This window comes from Pongo abelii, chromosome 6, assembly GCF_028885655.2.
Source record: "Pongo abelii isolate AG06213 chromosome 6, NHGRI_mPonAbe1-v2.0_pri, whole genome shotgun sequence".
NCBI lineage: Eukaryota > Metazoa > Chordata > Mammalia > Primates > Hominidae > Pongo > Pongo abelii.
In genome coordinates this window covers 93967248-93984744 of record NC_071991.2, presented here as the reverse complement: position 1 = coordinate 93984744, position 17497 = coordinate 93967248, and the positions used below count along the sequence as shown (strand labels likewise).

The following is a 17497-nucleotide window of genomic DNA, read 5'->3' as shown; positions in this document are numbered from 1 at the left end:
TAAAAAGGAATTTGTAACATCCGTATAGAAATATATTGTTGTGGATATTTAATCATTAGTCTACTGTGTTTTAAACTAAGCAGAAGCAACACTGTAGAGTATTAACCATTCAATTTGCACAGCAGTACGTCTGCATGAATTTATTTAGCAAAGCCACTTTCATTATTTTGACACATTAGAAAAAAATGGTTCTGTCTAATTGGCCTTCAAACTCCCACTTCCACCAGGATGGTGTGTTAGTCTATTATTATTTCACATGATATGTGCTATGTGGCACTCAGCAAACACAGCCTGGTTTCAGATCTGCTAACGAAGTTCATTGTGCCATCCATGTATTCCCTTTAATTGCATTCCTCTCCTTCTTTGGCAGTGATTATAAAAGCATACATCTTCAAAGGAAGTAAAGAAAGACATTAAATCTCAAGTAGTGTTCTCTGTATAAACCCAGGTGGAATTGCACTGTTTGAACAGCTGATGCAGTTTTGAAGACTGAATTGAGAGGCAAAAGCACACCGTGTCTTCATTTCATTACCTGCAAGTGGTTTTATTAGAGTCTATTACTGAGAATTGTCCAATACTCATATTCTATTAAAAGTCAGAATGAATTAAAATGATTTCATAGGAAAAATAATCTAAGAAACATGTAGTCATTGTCCTACGACCACATGACAGCTTCACTTGTATATCAACAGATGCTTTAAAGAGCCTGTTAGACGATCCCACTGTAAAGCATTTTCTATGTTCCAAGCACTATTTCCTATTTCTCTTTTCTTTTCAAACTTCTTTCAGGCCCTTACTGTTTCCTTAATCTTATTTATTATCTTGCATTATATTTGACTTTTCCAATGGGAAACAGTCATTTAGGAACTCTGAATTCCTCCCTTCCTAAGTAAGAACATATCTACATCTGTACATAAGCACCCTGCCTTCTCCAGTATTATGGATTGTCACTCTGCTTTTATCAAAGGCTGACTTTAACTGCCCTGCTTTAGTTCTGGAACCCATCCCCTCTTACCACCTCAGCAACTTTGTTTCTATAATTACTATCTTCCTGCCGTCATCAGTTTCTTCCTATCCATTGTGCTATTTCTCTCAGCATACAAACGTGTTTTAGTATCACTTAAAACAAGTAAACCCCTATGAGGCTCATCCTCTCCAACTGCCTCACCTTTACTCCTCTTCGTAACAAAACATCTTCCTATGGTTACTGTCTCCACATCATTTTTAAAAAATTATTTAACGTAATTTAATTAATTAATTTATTTATTCATTTATTTTGAGACAGGGTCTCGCTCCATCGCCCAGGCTGGAGTGCAGCGGCATCATCACGGCTCACTGCAACCTCCTCCTCCAGGGCTCACATGATCCTCCCATGTCGGCCTCCTGAGTGGCTGGAACTACAGGTGCATACATCACCATGCCCAGCTAATTTTTATATTTTTTTGTAGAGATGGGGTTTTGCCATGTTGCCCAGGCTGGTCTCCAACTCGTGGGCTCAAGTTATCTGTCCGTCTGGGCCTTTTAAAGTGCTAGAATTACAGGCATGAGCCACTGTGCCTAACTCCACAACATTTATTATTTGCATTTTGCTGTTTTTACTTCTCTTAATTCTGACTCACTTTTTCTTCAGAGATGTTTCAAAACAGACATCAGACATCATATCTGTTTGTTCATAAATACTTCATATGTATCCCCCCAGTAAAGCCATTTACAAATAACTACAATATTATTATCACACCAAAATAACAGTGATCCTGAATGAGCTAATATGCAATTAATTCAGTATTTCTTAATTGTCTTAAAAATATAGTGTTCTGATGTACGTTATTTGGGTGATGGAGACCCTAAGAGACCTGTCCTCACCACTACACAATCTACGCATGTAAAAAAAATTACACTTGGCTGGGCGTGGTGGCTCACACCTGTTATCCCAGCACTTTGGGAGGCCAAGGTGGGCAGATCATGAGGTCAGGAGTTTGAGACCAGCCTGACCAAAATGGTGAAACCCCATCTCTACTAAAAATACAAAAATTAGCTGGGCGTGGTGGTGCACGCCTGTAATCCCAGCTACTCAGGAGGCTGAGGCAGAAGAATCACTTGAACCTAGGAGGCAGAGGTTGCAGTGAGCTGAGATCATGCCACTGCACTCCAGCCTGGGTGACATAGCAAGACTTTTTCTCAAAAAAAACAAAATTACACCCATACCCCTCACATTTATATAAACAAGAAAAGTACACAGTTCCATTACCCTTTTAAAATGCCACTTATTTGTTGAAGCAACTGAATCATGTCTCCCATGGAATTTGGCTGATTATTGCATCTTCTTTGTGTCATTTAATACGTCTTTCTATCCCCCATATCTCCTGAGAGCTGACAGTTAGATCTAGTGACTTAATTAGATTAATATTTGACTTTCTTTTGGGCTGAAATGCCAATATTGGCTTGTCAGTAACATTGCCCAAAAGCTCTATAAAAAAATCTTCATTTTACCCCCAGTTTTCCACTTTAAAAATTTATTTTTTGAGGCTCTAACAGTAACACTCTACCTCATTTATTTTTTCATGTTCAACAGATAACTTCTGTGCTACTTCAAAATGAAAACCGATTGACAAAAATTCCTCAACATCCTACCAGTCAGTTAATAAATCTGCCCCCATAAACACCTGTGCTTTTGTTAAAATTATAAGAGTAGTTTTTCCTATATAAGACTCATCTGTCCCTTCTCAGGGGAATTACTTCATTGATTTCTCTCCTCTAGGTCAACCTATTTTTTTTTTTCTGCTTTTACCTCATTAGCATTTTAACATGCTCTCATTTAAAAAATGATCAAAGAACTCCCTTTTAGTTCCTCAACCTTCTCCAGCTATCTCTTTCATTCTGATTCATAGCAAAACACTTTGAAGAAGTTTTCTACACTCATCATGAATTCTTTCTTACCTCCTACTCACTTCTCAACCCCGTTGCAATCTGGCTTCGTCCCACCAACAATTCCATTGAAATTACAGTTGCCAAGGAAATCAGCAATTTCCACATCGGTAAATCAAATGAGCACTTTTCAGTTCTTACCTCGGTTTATTGGCTGTAAGTATTTGACAGACTTATGACTCTTCTTTTCTTGTAAAGTTTCTCTGTTTTGTTAGAAGATAAGATAATCTTGGCATACCCCAAAACAATAAAACAAACAAAACCCAGCACTCTCAGCTATATAGGAGCTACCCCAAAATGCATGATTTTACCATTTGCCACTTCTGTTGGAGTGCCATAATTACTATATGAGGATCTCTAAATGAATACTTTTGAAAGTAGTATGGTCATAGATCCAAGACTTGTTCTGCCTCTATCTTTTATAATTTCAACTTTTGCTATAAATACTCAGACTAATTCCTAATGTCCACTTTCTTCATACAGAGGGTTTTAATCAGATAGTTAACTGCTTAGGAAGAGAGTCACTGTATTTAAAAGAACTATATTCTTTTATTTTACTCTGGGCAGACAAGATCTTAGATTTTCTGTCCTTAAAAGCCAGTTAATTAAGACAGTGAATAGCGTATGGAAATAGAATTTTTGACCACTATATCTAAGAAATGTTTATGCAGTTGATAAGGCAATATTGTTTTCTAAATACTTGAGCACCATGGAATGAATTAAGAATGAATTAGAAAAATGAATACCAGGGCTAGATAGCTCCTGTTGGACAAGCCACTTTTATATTAAAATAATTAGCTACATTCTCATAATTCTATTATATACATTAGAGCAGCCTGATTCTTATTGCTCATTTGTAAGTAAAACATTTTGTAGCCAAAGAAAGTCATTAATTAATTAAAAATTCATATTGAGTAAAACTTTTCAATAAAAATACCTTGTGATTTCTCTGAGGCTGAGGCAGGAAGATCACTTGAGTCCAGGAGTTCAAGGCTGTACTGCACGATGATCATGCCTGTGAACAGCTAGTGCTTTCCAGCCTGGACAACATAATGGGAAGCTGTCTCTGGAAGAAAAAGAAAAAAGCATGGTAAAATGTAAGCCACAGATTGGAAGGAAATATTTATAGTATATGTATCTGGTGAAAGATTGGTAATTAGAAGATATAGAATATACAAAGAACTCTTACAGTTCATTATTAAGAAGGCAAACAATAAAAAAATCATTAGACAGGAGATATAAAGACATTTCAAAAGAGAAGACACAAAAATCGCTAAATAGGCACATGAAAAGATATTTAATATCAATAATCAGAGAAAACAAATTAAAACAATGAAGACATACCAGTGCACACCCACAAAAACAGCTAAAGTTAAAATGACTGAAAATACTAAGAGATGGCAAGAATATATAGAGACTGGAAATCTCATACATTGTTGGTTGGAATGCATCTTTCAAACACTGTTGCTGGGAATGCAAAATGGTGACCAATTTGAAAAACAATTTAGGATTTTTTGTATACATGAAGCATGAATTTAACATACAATCCAGCAATTCTACTAGAGAAACAAAAACATATGTTCACACAAATACTTTTACAGAACTATTCATATCACCTTATTCATAAAAGCTGCAAACTGGAAAGAATGCAAACATCCCTCAGTATGTGAATGGATAAACTGTGGTACATCCAAGCAATAAAATACTACTTGGTGATAAAAAAGCATAAACTACTGTTGCACACAACAACATAAATGCATCTGAATACCATTATGATAATTGAAAAAAAGACAGACACAGAAGACTATATTCCATATGATTCCATTATATGAAATTCTGGAAAAGACAAAACCAACCTATAGAACAGAAAACATCACATTAGTTAGTTGGGGCTAGGTGTAAAGGATTGACTTCAAAACTGTGCAAGGAAAACTTTGGGGGTGATGTAATATCCCATATCTTGATTGTGATACTGACAACAAGAGTGTGTTGAGAATCAAAACCACTTAAAAAATAGATGCCAGTTATTGTATGTAAACTATGCAATAAAGTTGACATATAGTATATAACAATGTAAAAAGAATGAAATTATAAGCCAAAATATAGAATATATTTTCTATGCAAAAACTGATAAAAGTTAATATTCAGAATTTTCGCAACCTACTCATCTGACAAAGGGCTAATATCCAGAATCTACAATGAACTCCAACAAATTTACAAGAAAAAAACAAACAACCCCATCAAAAAGTGGGCGAAGGATATGAACAGACACTTCTCAAAAGAAGACATTTATGCAGCCAAAAAACACATGAAAAAATGCTCACCATCACTGGCCATCAGAGAAATGCAAATCAAAACCACAATGAGATACCATCTCACACCAGTTAGAATGGCAATCATTAAAAAGTCAGGAAACAACAGGTGCTGGAGAGGATGTGGAGAAATAGGAACACTTTTACACTGTTGGTGGGACTGTAAACTAGTTCAACCCTTGTGGAAGTCAGTGTGGCGATTCCTCAGGGATCTAGAACTAGAAATTCCATTTGACCCAGCCATCCCATTACTGGGTATATACCCAAAGGACTATAAATCATGCTGCTATAAAGACACATGTACACGTATGTTTATTGCGGCATTACTCACAATAGCAAAGACTTGGAACCAACCCAAATGTCCAACAATGATAGACTGGATTAAGAAAATGTGGCACATATACACCATGGAATACTATGCGGCCATAAAAAATGATGAGTTCATGTCCTTTGTAGGGACATGGATGAAACTGGAAATCATCATTCTCAGTAAACTATCGCAAGAACAAAAAACCAAACACCGCATATTCTCACTCATAGGTGGGAATTGAACAATGAGAACACATGGACACAGGAAGGGGAACATCACACTTCGGGGACTGTTGTGGGGTGGGGGGAGGGGGGAGGGATAGCATTGGGAGATATACCTAATGCTAGATGACGAGTTGGTGGGTGCAGCGCACCAGCATGGCACATGTATACATATGCAACTTACCTGCATGTTGCGCACATGTACCATAGAGCCTAAAGTATAATAATAATAATAAAAAAAAGAAAAAAAAAAAGAAAATGTGGCCCTTAGAATTGCTTAAAATCATCACATTTCAAAAAAAAATACTGATTTGTATAATTGTAGCTATTTTACATGACAATTATAACTAATAAAAATAATGATAAGACAATAAAAAAAAGTTAATATTCAGAATGAATAAAATGCCTACAAATCTATAAAGAAAAATATAACCCAATAGGAAATTGGCAAAAGAAGTTTACAGACATTTTCTAGAAGAGAAAACAAGAACTACCAAAGACAGGTTGATTAATGGACAATCTCAGTAATTAGACAGTGATGTATTATTTATACCATGCTAGACTGGCAAAAATTCAAAACAACAGGACATCTCATACACTGCTGATGGAAGAGTAAACTGGTGAAACAACTTTGCAAAATAATTTGTTATTATCTTATTAATTGAACATGTCTATAGCCTATGAACTTCACTCAGAAGTATGCACCATAGAGGAATGCAGGTGCAGGTGTAAAAATGTTCACAGAAGCATTGTTTGTAACAACAAAAAACCCGAAAAGAATACAAACGTTTACTAAAAAAAAAAGATTAATAAAATTGGGTATGTTTATACAGGGAGTCTAAAACAGTGACAATGAATAAACTATAACTATATATCTCAATATAAATGAATTTTAGAACATTTTGAATACAAAATCGCAGGAGATAAACTATAAATTTAAAAAATTTTTAAAGAAATACTTACATTCTTAGTAAATCTATAATGCAAAACAAAGGAATCTTAAAAAATTTTTAAAAGTGGTATCTTTTGTGGGAAAGCTGGAGATTGAAATTTGGTGATTCTTGATAATATTCAAATTACATTTTGTCTGTGTTTTTACACATGAGTGTTTTGTTTTCTTCTTATATTTTATGTTGTCCATTTGTCACATTTTTATTATCTTTCAAATATTCCATTACAAAAGTTAAAAAAATGGAAAAGCAATCAACCCATATATTTTTCTTGATGTTTTTTCTCTCCATTTTACTCTCAACTTCCTTAAAATATAATAATACATCTAACACATTAAAATAGATTCTTCTTCTAGATAGTCCTTTTGTATCTTTCAACTTGTATATCATACCCTTTCCTTAGGAAAGCCATTTTTGACAATTCAGATTATGTTCTCATGCTGTCTACTTCCTGTAATTTATTATCCTCTATTATAATTGCAAATCCATTAGTGAATAGCCTACTCCATATACCTTTCTTGGGAAAAAAGAATAATTTTGTTTAGCTTTTCACTGAACTCTGTTGTTTAGGCTAGTGGCACACAATGAACATTTCTTTGGTATGTACTGTCTATATGGTAAATACTAGCCATATGTGGCCATTGAGCCTTTGAAATGTGGCTAGTGAGACTGAAGAAGTAAATTTTTAATTTTTAAATTGATTTTATTTAAATTGATGGAAATCAATTTAAATTTCAATAGCCATATGTGCTACTGTACTGGACAGTGCTGGTGTAAATAATGGCATCTTGTATTGAATTGATTGCAACATAAAATTCTGTGGATATTTAAAAATGTAAAATGGATACAATGTGTAAATAAGGAAATAAATAAATTACATTTACCATGTATTTGTTTTTCAATTTTCTTATAGAACTGAGGAACTTTTTGACAGATCAGTTAGTGATTCTGGACTCCTTTATTACATACTCACTTTGTAAAGAGGTAAAAGAAATTCCTAAGTTATTTCCTTTGATGGTACTTTATTCTCTCAGAATATGTAAGAAAGCTTATTAAACTACTCATCTGAATGAATGCAAATATCAGTAGTACACTCTTAGCAAACCTTATATTGGCCGAAGTTACCGAATGTACCATAATGGTAGCTCTTCCAACTAAAACTGAACACTAAGTAGTTGACGTATGTTCTGAGTTTGTGATAATTACGTATTTTTTGCTTGAAAGTGACAGAAGCCGGCGCGGTGGCTCACACCTGTAATTCCAGCACTTTGGGAGGCCAAAGCCGGTGGATCACTAGGTCAGGAGATCTAGACCATCCTGGCTAACATGGTGAAACCCCATCTCTACTAAAAATACAAAAAATTAGCCGGGCGTGGTGGCGGGCGCCTGTAGTACCAGCTACTGGGGAGGCTGAGGCAGGAGAATGGCGTGAACCCGGGAGGCGGAGCTTGCAGTGAGCCAAGATCCTGCCACTGCACTCCAGTCTGGGCGACAGAGCTAGACTCCGTCTCAAAAAAAAAAAAAGAAAGTGACAGAAGCCCCAGTTCAAACTGACTTAAGGAAAAAAGGAAAATTGGCTTACATGACTGAAATGTTCATAGGTAAAGCTTCATGTGGGGTTGAAGAGCTCACATTTGCGCTCTGTCTTGGGTTCTGTTTCCTCTGAGTGAGCGCCATTCTCAGACACAGGGTGGGTGTCTTTGGCAGTTTCTGCTCCTTGTTATTCAATGCCCCTCTCCTATGGACAAGTAGTGGCTTTTTTTTCCATTGTTTTAATAAAGGTCCTGAATTTACTCTGATTTGATTGTGTAGGTCGGATACCAACCTGAATTAATCCCAAGGACCAGTGGAATATGGTGGTGTTTTGACAGAAGATTAGAGATCACTCCTTTGAGAAACATTTGGACTGAGTGTAGAGAACAGGGTGTTTCCCAGATAAAAATTAGGATATGTTTACTAAAGACGGGAAACTTGTAATGAGAGGCTGAAAAACTTTAAATGTTCATTCCAGAGTTGTTCTGAATCATTCGAGCTCTTCACTTGTCTTGAAATATTAGGATTTACAAACTTCTGGCTAAGCAAGAGCTTGCCTTTTAGTGTCATTCAGAGTAACCAAAATAATATCATGATGCATCCCTCAAAGAAGTTTCTGTACAATTTTTTGTGTATTCCATTAATTCTAAAATTGCTTAGGAATTGTACAGAAGTTCTAAGTTTACTTAGAATTAATGAAATAATTCTGATATAAAAGGGATATAACTGATATATCTCTTTCAAAGAATACTGATACTTCTGTTGGTTTTTCAATGGTGTTAAGTTACACCCTGTGCTTTACCAGAACATATTTGCCTCCTTATGAATAAAATCATGACATGCAAAAACCCTTAGCTCTGGGATGGATTATTTAACTGACTATTTTCTTGAAGTGGAAACTGAAACCAATATGGCCTAAATGGTTGCTTAATGTCATTTAATGGCCAAACTGGAAATAAAAATCATTCATTTCCTATAGTAGTACACTTCAAGAATCTCCAAACAAGTGGCAATTCTCATATATATTTCTGAAGAAAAAGATGTAATCTGCTAAATTTATTTAAGTTTGTTAATAATATTCATGCATCTTGAGGTGGGGGCCAGGGAGAATAGATTAAATACAAATAAAAGCAACAGAAAGTGGAAGGACAGAAAAATCCTCATGTAAATGTAACAAAAGGTCCAATGTTTGAAATTTGAAAGTGAATTGTATGTCACATGAAATAGAGGGTCACATATTGAAATGACAGAGACTAGTGTATTTTCTGTCCTGATGGATAGTAGTAATGACATATAAGTAAGTGACACTCTCCATTCATGTGTTGCTCTGAATTTTAAAATCAACATCAATAGCATATCACATGAAGGCTATAAAGTTGCATGTGTTCCTTTCTTATTGATTTTTATGTTAGGCACAGAATAACATATGGTGAAAGGGGAATTGTTATATTATCATTTTCTTGTTTACTTACCCTAAGGTCTCTTTATAGTACAGACTTTCCTTACAAATACATTTCTCTGAGTCATTTGTATAAATATGCTTTACTACATTGTATAAAAGATGTCTTTTTTCAGGTTTTTCTTTGAGGCTTATTTTCTTTCAGGTATTTGTTTCTTTTAGATATCAGGGGAAATTCTCAAAATCCATGATATTCCATTGTAAGACAAAAGTACAAAAATATTTTAGTATGATTTAAGAACCCAGTAGTTACTTTTAGGCACAGCATAGGGCCACTTTTGATCTAGCCATGTAAAATTCAGACATATTCCATCACTTATTTCTATATTTCCTGTCATTCAATGATACTGAACTACTATTATTATTTAGTAAATGGTACGTTGATAAACGCTGCTAGGTACTGTGCTAAGAACTTTACATACATAATAAGAAAATTCACACAACTCCATGAAAGAGATATTATTATTTAATCTTTATTTTGCTGCAGAGAAAACAGAAGCGTAGAAAGAAAAAGTGAAGTTTTCAGAGTCACCATAGGTAACAGAAGCAAGGAGTCCAATCTCTACGTGATCTCAAGCCTATATTCTCACACTCAGTGCCATAGATAATGCCTCCTACTCGCTTCTCATAAACCACATTATTTAACACCTCCATGTCTTCTTGAACTCAACTTCCATTGGTAGAAATGGCCTTAACATTTTCTTCCATCAGAAAAACTCCTGCACATCCTTTCACTGAAGTCTCAGATCAAACATCAGCCTTCTGTGTACCTCCAGTCTCCACCATAACAATTATCACAGGGCATTGTAATTGTTTGTTTTCTAAAATAACATCTCTCAGGCTGTGAATTCCTTGAGAGTGGCGATCAGGTGTTGTAAGTCTTTGACCCTGCAGTCTATCACAGAATTTAGCTGTAGAAAAGAGATTATGATATATACTTACAAGCACACTCCATCATTATATATCTCTCTGACACTACAACCCTACTGTGTAAGAAATAGCTGGCACACTTTATAAAGAAAACATCTTATTGTTAACTCAATAAGCACATAATAAAAATACTGAAGAATGCAAAAATCAGGGGTTTAAAAAAATTATTTTCCTTTTTAACTTTAGGTGCAAAAAATGTAATTCAAACCTTATTGAATCCAAAATGTTGGAGATTTGAGAGCAGCTTTTGCTATGATATCAAACTGATCCCTGCTGGAAAGAGAATCTGCAAAAGGCAGAGAGTTCCATACTCCAACCGCTTTCTTTCTTGCCTCTTCCTCACCCTATAAATCTAATACTCTGCCTTCAGCCTGGGTTGGCAATAAATCACTACTTGATTCAGTTCCCTGGGAAGAATGACAAGGGAGTGATGCCCATGGGGTTTTGGTTCCTCAGGATGAGGTCTGAAGGAACAGAAACCTCTATGGTTGTTAAGGACCTAGATGACATATAAAAAAATAAAATCATACTATTCACACTGGGAAGATTAATCTCCTGTTAATATATGTTTTGTAAATTATGTGAAAAGGTTGCCCATAGCTAGCCAAGGTCTTACACAAGGCTGCCTTTTATATTAGTGTTTGTGTATGTCAGGCTCCAGAATGTGGGAGGTGGAAGTAGGAGATAAGAAAGTAAATTCCACATTCTTATAAAATATTAATCCTTTACATGATAAGCCCTTTCCACTTCATATGTAGGGAATAAGAAGCCATTGGAAGCCTGGGCACGGTGGCTCATGCCTGTAATCACAGCACTTTGGGAGGTCGAGGTGGGCGGATCACCTGAGGTCGGGAGTTTGAGACCAGCCTGACCAACATGGAGAAACCCAGTCTCTACTACAAATACAAAACTAGCTGAGCGTGGTGGTGCATGTCTGTAATCCCAGCTAATCGGGATGCTGAGGCAGGAGAATCACTTGAACCCAGGAGGCGGAGGTTGTGGTGAGCTGAGATCCTGCCGTTGCACTCCAGTCTGGGCAATAAGAGTGAAACTCCGCTTAAAAAAAAAAAAAAAAAGCCATTGAAGTGCAGGCAGGCAAGTAACTTGACCAGGTGTGTGTTTTAGAGACATCTGTCTAGCAACAGTACAGTCAGTGGAGATGGTCAAGACTGTAAACAGGGAGACTGCTAGGAGGCAATTATAATTATTTGATAATAAAGATGGACAGCAGGTGTTAATGAGGGGCAGTAACTTTTTTATATACATAAATACAATCTGTAGGATAAAATAAAAGTGATACAAATAATTTCCAGATATTCTGGAATAAGTATCTAGGTGTAGGGTGCTAAACTTGAGGCTGACCATAGAGGAGTAGGTTTGGAGACAGATTTCACATTCAGGTTTGTTAAGTTTTAAGGACTTCTAAATCACCCAGGATAATTTGTCCAGAAGACATATAGATTTTAGAAATATAATTAGTAGCACAGTAATACTTCCAGACACAAAATGTGACCTCCTTATTTTTTGTAATTTCTACTATTAATATTTTTTCTCTCCCTATCCCAAATTAACAAATAATTCCTGTTATAGTTTTAAAATATTTGATGTTACAAAGAAATCTACCATTTTATTTTCAACACAATCCTGGCTTATAGTTATCCTGGTTGAACGTATGACTCTGTGGTATAATTTTTAATCAATAATTAATCAATACTTTCAAGGAATCAAGATATATGAATATAAACATTAAATACTAGATGGAGGGGGACAATCACAACATACAAGAGAAGTTATGATTTGACAAATGAGATAATATTTAGTTGGGCTTTGAACAATAAGTTGGTTCTGAAATAGGCATACTGAAGCAGAAAAAAGATATTAAAGCTTGGAAATGACATGAGAACAAAAATTTTACATGAATATTACAGTTCTATCACTGGTCTGTTCATGTTAAAAAGGAAAAAAAATCTGATCAAATATTATTTCTTTGTACGATTAAGAATCACCAATCTGGATTAAAGGAAAATGTAACTGCTATAGATTTAAAATTACTTCTGGGCCCCAAATTACATTCAATAGAAGATTCATGGTATGTGTGTGTTTGTTTTTAAATAATTCCAACTTGTATTTTAGATTCAGGGATACACGTGCCAGTTTGTTACATGGGTATACTGTATGATGCTGAGGTTTGGGGAACAATTGATCCTGTCACCTAGATACTGATCATAGTACCCAATAGGTAGTTTTGCAACCCTTGGCCCCCTCCCTGCTTCCTCCTTCTAGTAGTCCCCAGTGTCTACTGTTGCCATCTTTATGTCCATGTGTACCCAATATTGAGCTCCCACTTATAAGTGAGAACAGGTAGTATTTGGCTTTCTGTTCCTGCAGTAATTTGCTTAGGATAACGGCCTCCAGCTGCACTGATGTTGCTGCAAAGGACGTGATTTTATTTTCTTATGACTGCATAGCATTCCATGGTGTATACGTACCTCATTTTCTTTGTCCAATCACAGTTGCTGTACACCTAAGTTGATTCCATGCCTTTACTATTGTGAATAGTGCTACAATGAACATATGAGTCCATGTGTCTTTTTGGTAGAACAATTTATTTTCCTTTGGGTATGTCACCAGTAAGAGATTGCTGGGTTGAATGGTAGTTCTAATGTAAGCTCTTCAAGAAATCTCCAAAGGGGCTTCACCCATTTACGTTTCCATCAACAGAGTATAAGCATTCGCTTTTCTCTGCAGCCTCACCAGCATCTGCTGTTTTTTGACTTTTTAATAATAGCCAGTCTGACTGATGTGGGATGGTATCTCATTGTAGCTTTGATTTTCATTTCTCGATAATTAGTGATGTTGAATATTTTTTCACATGTTTGTTGGCTGCTTATATGTTTTCTTTAGAGAAGTATCTGTTCATGTCTTTTGCCCATTTTTAAACGGGGTTATTTGGTTTTTGCTTGTTGAGTTGCTTAAATTCTTTGTAGATTCTGTATATTAAACCTTTGTCAGATGCATAGTTTGCAAATATTTTCTTCCATTCTGTAGTTTGTCTGTGTATTCTGTTAATAGTTTCTTTTGCTTTGCAGAAGCTCTTTAGTTTAATGGGGCCTCACTTGTCAATTTCTAGTCAAAAATTCTTTGCCAAAGCTGATGTCCAGTATGGTGTTTCCTAGGTGTTCTTCTAGGATTCTCACACTTTGAGGTCTTACGTTTAAATCTTTAATTCCTCTTGAGTTAATTTTTGCATATGGCGAAAGGTTGGAGTCCAGTTTCATTCTCTCTCATGTGGCTAGCCAGCGATCCCATTTATTGAATAGGGAGTCCTTTCTCCATCGATTTTTTTGTTCACTTCATCAAAGATCAGATGACTGTAGGTGTGTGGCTTTATTTCCGGGTTCTCTATTCTGTTTTATTGGTCTATATGTCTGTTTTTGTACCTGTACCATGCTGTTTTGGTTACCATAGCCTTATAGTATAATTTGAAGTCAAACAAAGTGATGCCTCTAGTGTTGTTCTTCTTTCTTAGGATTGCTTTGACTATTTAGGCTCTTCTTTGGTTCCATAGGAACTTTAGAATAGTCTCTTTCTAATTCTGTGAGAAATGACATTGATAGTTTGATAGGAATAGTGCTGAATCTGTAGATTCCTTTGGGCAGTATGGCCATTTTAACATTACTGATTCTTCCAGTCCATAGCATGGGATGTTTTTCCATTTTTTTGTGTGTCATCTATTATTTCTTTCAGTAGTGTTTTATAGTTCTTGTAGAGATCTTTCACTTCCTTAGTTAGATGTCTTCCTAGGTATATTATTGTATTATTTTATTGTGGCTATTGTAAATGAGATTGTGTTCTTGATGTGGCTCTCATCTTGAACGTTATTGGTGTATAGAAATGCTACTGAGTTTTGCACATTGATTTGGTATCCTGAAACTTTACTGAAGTTGTCTATCAGTTCTACAAGCCATTTGGTGGCATCTTTAGGGTTTTCTAGGTATAGAATCATATTGTCCATGAAGAGAGATTTGACTTCTTCTTTTCCTATTTAGATGCCTTTTATTTCTTTCTATTGCCTGATTTCTCTGGCTAAGACTTTTAGTACTATGTTGAATAAATAAGAGTGGTGAGAATGGGAATTCTTGTCTTGTTCCTTTTTTTTTTTTTTTTTTTTTTGAGACAGGATCTCATTCTGTCGCCCAGGCTGGAGTGCAGTGGCACGATCTTGGCTCACTGTAAGCTGTGCCTCCTGGGTTCATGCCATCCTCCTGCCTCAGCCTCCTGAGTAGCTGGGATTACAGGCACACGCCGCCATGCCCGGCTAATTTTTTTTTTTTTTTTTTTTTTTTTTTTTTTTTTTTTTAGTAGAGAGGGGGTTTCACCATGTTAGCCAGGATGGTCTCTATCTCCTGATCTTGTGATCCACCTCCCTCGGCCTCCCGAAGTACTGGGATTACAGGCATGAGCCACTGCACCTGGCCTTGTTCCTATTCTTAAATGGAATATTTTCAGCATTTGCCTGTTCAGTATAATGTTGGCTGTGGGCTTTTTACAGATAGCTCTTATTTTGTTGAGGTATGTTCCTTTGATGCCTAGTTTCTTCAGGGTTTCTATCATGAAAGGATACATAATATTTTTTCAAAAACTTTTCCATATCTATTGAGATAATCATATAGTTTTTGTTTTTAACTCTGTTTATGTGGTGAATCACATTTATTGATTTGCATATGTTGAAGCAACCTTATGTCCTAAGAATAAAGCCTATTTGTTCATGATGAATCAACTCTTTGATGTGCTGCTGAATTTGGTTTCCTAGTATTTTGTTGGGGATTTTTGTGTTTATTTTAATCAGAGATATTGGCATGTCGTTTTCTTTTTCCCTTGTGTCATTACCAGGTTTTAGTATCACGGTGATGCTGGATTCATAGGATGAATTAGGGAGAAGTCCTTCTTCCTAGAATTTTTGGAATAGCTTCATTATAATTGGTACTAGCTCTTCTTTGTATGCCCAGTAGAATTTGGCTGTGAATCCATTTGGCCCAGGGCCTTTTTTTGGTTGGTTGTTTTTTTCTGATTCAAGTTTGGAACTGGATATTGGTCTCTTTTGGGTTGCAATTTCTTCCTATTTTAATCTTTGTAGGTTGTGTGTTCCCAGGAGTTTTCCATTCCCTCTAGATTTTCTAGTTTTTGTGCAGAGAAGTAAACAACCTGGAAAACATATTTGAGAGAATCATTCAAGAAAATTTCCCTAATTTTGCTGCAGGAGTAGACATCCAGATACAAGAAATCAGAGAACACCTGCAAGATACTATACAAAATGAATATCACCATGACATATAGTCACCAGACTGTCCAAGGTCAATGATAACAAAAAAAAATCTTAAAGGCAGCTATGGGAAAAAGGTTAGATCATGTACAAAGAGAACTCTATCAGGGTAACAGTGGATTTCTCAGTAGAAATCTTACAAGCCAGGAGAGGTTGGACCTGTTTTCAGCATTATTAAAGAAAGGAAAGTCCAACCACAAATTTTACATTCTGCCAATTTAAGCTTCATGAGTGAAGGAGAAATGCAAACTTTTCCAGACAAGCAAGTGCTAAGGGAATTTGTTACCACTAGACCAGCCTTATAAGAGATCCTTAAGGGAGTTCTAAACATGGAAATAACAGAATGATACCTGCTATCACAAAAACACATATAAGTACATATCCCACAGATTCCATAAAGCAACCCCACAATAGGAACTGCAAAGCAACCCTCTAGTAACTTGACAATAGGATCAAAACCTCACATATCAATATTCATCTTGAACATAAATGGTATAAATGCCCCCACCTCCGCTCCAAAAGACACAGAGGCTAGCTGTGTTGGCTCATGCCTGCAAACTCAACACTTTGGGAGGCTGAGGTGGGAGGATCACTTGAGCTCAGGAGTTCAAGACCAGCCTGAGCAAAATAATGAATCCTCATCATCTGTACCAAAAGTTTAAAAAAGAGCCAGGCATGGGGGCACATACCTGTTATCACAGCTACTTGGAAGACTGAAGCAGAAGGATTGCTTTTGCCCATGAGATTGAGACTACAGTGAGCTATGATTGTACCACTGCACTTTAGCCTGGGTGACATTGACACCCTGTTTCAAAAAAACAAAAAAGAAAACCAAAAAACAAAAGACACAGAGTAGCAAGTTGGATAAAACAACAAGACCTATCCTTCTATTGTCTTCAAGAGACCCATTTCACAAGTAACAACATCCGTAGACTCAAAATAAAGGGTTGGAGAAAGATCTGTCACAAAAATGGAAATAAAAAATGAGCAGGGGTCACTATTCTTAAATCAGATAAAATAGACTTTAAACCAACAACAGTGAAAAAGTCCAAATAAGGATATTATACAATAATAAAGGATTCAATTCAACAAGAAGACTTAACTATCATAAATACATATGCGTTCAACATTGGAGCACCCAGATTCATAAAACAAGTTCTTCTAGACCTATAAAAAGACTTAGACAGCCACACAATAATATGGGGAGAGTTCAACACCCCACTAATAGTGTTAGACAGATCATCTAAGCAGAAAACTGACAAAAATTCTGGACTTAAATTTGACACTTGACCAATTGGACCTAGTAGACATCTATACAATATTCCACCTGTCAACCACAGAATGTAATTTCTTCTCATCTGCCATTGGAACATACGCTGAGATCAACTAAGGCTTGGCCACAAAGCAAGTCTAAATAAGCTAAAAAAAAAAAAAATTGAAATCTTACCAACCATAGTCTCAGACCACAGTGAAAAAGCAGTAGAAATTAATACCAAAAATATCTCTCAAAATCCACAATTACATGGAAATTAAA

General features: G+C 35.9%; 1 long non-coding RNA gene across 1 annotated transcript in view; it reads right to left on the bottom strand.

Moving 5' to 3' along the window:
• Window positions 1-10163: 10163 nt before the first annotated feature.
• Window positions 10164-17497, bottom strand: part of LOC129060436 (uncharacterized) — a 112220-nt gene continuing 104886 nt past the window's right edge. Inside the window, exons 2-3 of the long non-coding RNA XR_010140893.1 lie at window positions 13130-15845; window positions 10164-10621 (exon numbers count right to left, since the gene is read on the bottom strand). This is a non-coding gene — a long non-coding RNA (uncharacterized LOC129060436). The remainder of the gene's footprint in view (window positions 10622-13129; window positions 15846-17497) is intronic.